Consider the following 4,023-nt stretch of genomic DNA (forward strand, 5'->3'; position numbering starts at 1 on the left):
CCGGTTGAACCGATGCTTTGCACCGATGCCTCACCGGTTCAACCGGTGCTGAAGGAATCTTCTCCTGGACGCTGACGTCATTACACCGGTGGTATGCACCGATGCCCCATCGGTTGAACCGGTGCTGAAGACACTTCTCCTGGGCACCTGACATCGTCTCTGGTACAAAGGACGGCCAATGCACCGATGCCCCTTTTTGACCCGTCGGTTCAACCGGTGCCTATAGGCTGACTTGGCTTCGACTCCCTTCTGCACCAAAGTACCATGGCGTCGGTTCTTCCGACTACCATCGGATGCTCCGATGCCCATGGCGTCGGTTCTTCCGGTGCTACTGACCGAAGAGCTTTCAGGGCGCTGCCCTGAGACCCGCGAGGGGCGGCTCCCCCTCGACCCCCGTCCGCTAACCGGGTAGCGGAACCCCCGTAGGGGCTGCCATTCGGGCCTTGCTACGCCTATTTTCTCTTTCTCTTTGTCATCACTTGAATCTAAAAGTCTGAGAATGATCATCTTAACAATCATATTAGTCCAAGTGTTGTGTTGTCATTCGATCACCAAAATCACTCGAAATGGCATCAATGGTGCCATGTTCGTTACAGTCGGCAAAACCTCCGCCTCGAGCCGAACCTCCATATATGGCATCACCGAATCTTCACGGCAATTACAACCTCGGCGGCAACCTGGGAACCCTCGCAGGCGAGCTCCACGCCGAGCTTTGTCTGTAACCTCCGCACACCAAGCCGAGAGCTTCGATCAAAACCTTCGGCATCAGGAAGGGCGTGACAACTACGGCCTGCACCAGAACTCAAGTCGAAGCTGCATGCCGTACGTCGATCCCTCACGGCACTTTTTTCATGCTTTCTGCATGAAGTATCCCCATGCAGCGCAAAACAAGGACCGTACCGAAGGTTACCTCTAACCCCAGTCAGCTTTTCTAATTCGAAGCAGTAAGCTTCGACTTCATTTTTTATTTGTCTTTTTACCACAACATGGCTAAACGTTCATCTACAACATCTTTCCTGGCTTGGAATAGTGCTATATATCAGCATGCAGAATGTGAAACTTTATATTGTTGTTTATTTCTTTCTCTAAGCTAACCTCAAGATGTATATATAGATATTCTATTTATGATTGCATAAAAAGAATTTCTAGTGGGGCTTCGAGTCTCGTGCGGTTGGAGAGTTCTCACGCTGGTGCTCGAAACCGGCCATCAGTCCATCGAAGCTTGCCAGTTCAGCCAAAATATGATGTCAGCTTTATGTCCAGCCTTGAGCTGCTTTATGTTCCAGGGTGCAGCAATCTACTCTGGCTGGCAGCAAAACCGCCGCATGCAGCGGTACAGTCAGCACTGACTTTCAGATTGTGGCCTTTGTCCTAGAACTTGCATTGGCAATTTCACCATATGTGACTGGAACTGGAAGATCCTACCCAAGGTAACCAGCAAGCTATTAGCTTCTGCATTTCTGTCCATCATGTTACATAGCGAAGTTGGCAGCCATTCTGGAATTTTTTTAATACACATTTTTAATGAAATTACCAAAGAATACCCTTGATCTGAGAAATTCCAAAACTAGACTATTGTCGTCTGCTGGTTAGACGAAATTGAAATTTCGTCCACCCAGAAGACGAAATACATAGGTTTCATCGACCAAGTGGACGAAATTTAATTTCGTCCCGCCAATAGACGAAAATGCATGAAATTTACGACTGTGCATGACAAAATTTTATTTTCGTCTACGAAAATTAATTTCGTCCACTAGGGAGATGAAAACTATGATTTCGTCCATCGAGTGGATGAAATATAGATTTCGTCCACCTAGTAGACGAAATTTAGTTAGAAATTGTTTTTTTTTATTTTCGTCCCTGTTATTTATTTAGTTGGTCCAAATTTAGTTAAATTATTATTAATAATTTTACATTTTCGATTCCGAGTTCAACACTCATTATGTTTTGTGGCAGTTTAGGCTTTGAAGTTTAGCTTTTCGATATGTTAGTGATGTTTTGCGAACAAATAAATACCGATAATAGTAGTGAAAAGACACCAAGTTGTGACGGTGTTCACTGAAAACGGTAGAATCAAGTGATATGAAAATAATAGGGCATAGTCCCGGTTTGCATTATAATTATGTAAATAATGTCATGATAAGGATTACAAAGCAAAGTCCTAATGTGTTGGTACTAGTACGGTAAATCACGCAGAGGCCTTAGTACTTAAACCACGAACTGCAGTGGCATGTGCAACATGATAATCTCATGTTCGAACTAAACCTAACACGCCTTAGGGAATTCAAATTGTCGGGATTACATGATGGTGCTTCACTGAGTGCACCGGGGATATTTCCCCTTCCTAATAGCTTTGGGCCCTGCTTCCTTAGTACGGCGAGCCCTCTCTCGCTTCCTCTCCCTGTCAGCCTCACGTTCCTCAGCCTCTTGACGTTCCACTTCTTCAATCCTCCTCTGGATTTCTTCCTGGTCTTTCTTCCGCTTCTCCTCCATCTGTTCCTCATGCCTCATTCGCTGCCACCTTTCCGCAGCCCACCTTGCTTGACGCTCAACATGGTCCTTGTCCTCCTGAGATTGCTCGGTGTCTAACCACTACATGAAATCACATAGAGGCGGTTGAGTCTTTCCCCAAAACATGTTACATGTTAGTACAAGATCTAGAAGTGGAAAACTCTGATAGTTGCAAATGAAGAATGTAATCGGGCACATATCTTATGTAAATCTAAAATTTTGTACGAACTGTACTAAAAATATAAATACTAATTTGTTCGTAGTTCTAAAATGTAACTTTATTTTTGGTACTGGCCAAGAATATCATATTGATTCAATAGTTGTCATCATAGATGGAACATCTAAAACATTCTGCAACTGTAAACGGTGCTTAACTAAGGCATATGCATTGCGCGAATCCAATCTAACACTCGCTCGCCACTTTCGTTTCTAGCAATCGATCGGATAGCACTCCACGCAGCAAGCACGCTAGTCAGTTTCCGGCCTTCCGCGCTCGTCCAAGCATATTTTACTTAATTTTACTAAATTTTATTATGTCAAAACCTTATTTCTTATTTTCGTCCAATTATAAGAACCCTAATGTAGTCCAAGATTTACCGCAAACCTCACTTTATCAAAATGCCTAATCTATATCAAATTTATGTTAAATGTTTAAAGCCTACAATAAATTCATGTTGTACGCGGTGAAATAAATAGTGCACTTGCGGCAAAAAATTATACAATGGCAGGAAAAGTTGGCAACTTCAGCGGCTACAAGTGTGCTCCTATTGGCGTTGGAACGCAAACTTATTTAGGAAAGCTAGTTGTCTGTCTAGAAAATAAGTTGCAAGATGTATCGATATAGTCAGAAAAATCAATGCATTCTTCAAAATTATACAATTTAAAATAAAACTAAACCCTAATTCAATCTAATATTTACCATAAATTCATCTGCAAAACTAATTTCCTAAATGTAGCAGCAGCATAAAATAAAAACAAATAACAATAAATATTTTTATTAACCGTAAAAAATAAAAGTGAAAAAAAATACCTCAACCCCGCCGGGCACCCTGCCTGCCGCCGGGGTCCTCCGCAGGCCTGACCCGTGCCCCGCCGGCAGCAGACTGCTGCCGGCACCTGCGCTCCGCGGCGGCGCCGCGGCACCCGCCCCCTGCAGCACCGGCACCGGGCCGGGACGCCCTGCGCGCCTCAGCCGCCTCCTCACCCCGCGCCCCAGCCCCGCTGCTCGCCCGGCCCGTCGCACGGCCGGTGCCGCCGCCAAAACCGCCCCGCGCAGCGCCTGCTCGCCCAGCCCGCCGCCGCCGCCTGGATGAGAGAGGGAGCGAGCGGAGAGAGAGAGAGAGCGCGAGCGAGAGCGGGGAGGACGACACCAATAATTGCGAAATTTCGTCCAACCGAACGACGAAATCATATTTCGTTCAATAAGAGGACGAAATCTTGAAATTTTCGTCCAACCGACATACTAAATCTCTAGTTTTTGTCTAACCCCAAGACGAAATTTAATTTCGTCCA

General features: G+C 45.3%; 1 long non-coding RNA gene across 1 annotated transcript; it reads right to left on the reverse strand.

Moving 5' to 3' along the window:
* Positions 1-2,083: 2,083 nt before the first annotated feature.
* On the reverse strand, positions 2,084-3,751 carry LOC120713890. Its single transcript, XR_005691315.1, has 2 exons — positions 3,542-3,751; positions 2,084-2,622 (listed from the first exon to the last, which is right to left on the reverse strand). It is a non-coding gene; the product is annotated as an uncharacterized LOC120713890 (long non-coding RNA).
* Between the last annotated feature and the right edge of the window lie 272 nt (positions 3,752-4,023).

Source organism: Panicum virgatum, chromosome 6K (genome assembly GCF_016808335.1).
Source record: "Panicum virgatum strain AP13 chromosome 6K, P.virgatum_v5, whole genome shotgun sequence".
Taxonomy (NCBI): domain Eukaryota; kingdom Viridiplantae; phylum Streptophyta; class Magnoliopsida; order Poales; family Poaceae; genus Panicum; species Panicum virgatum.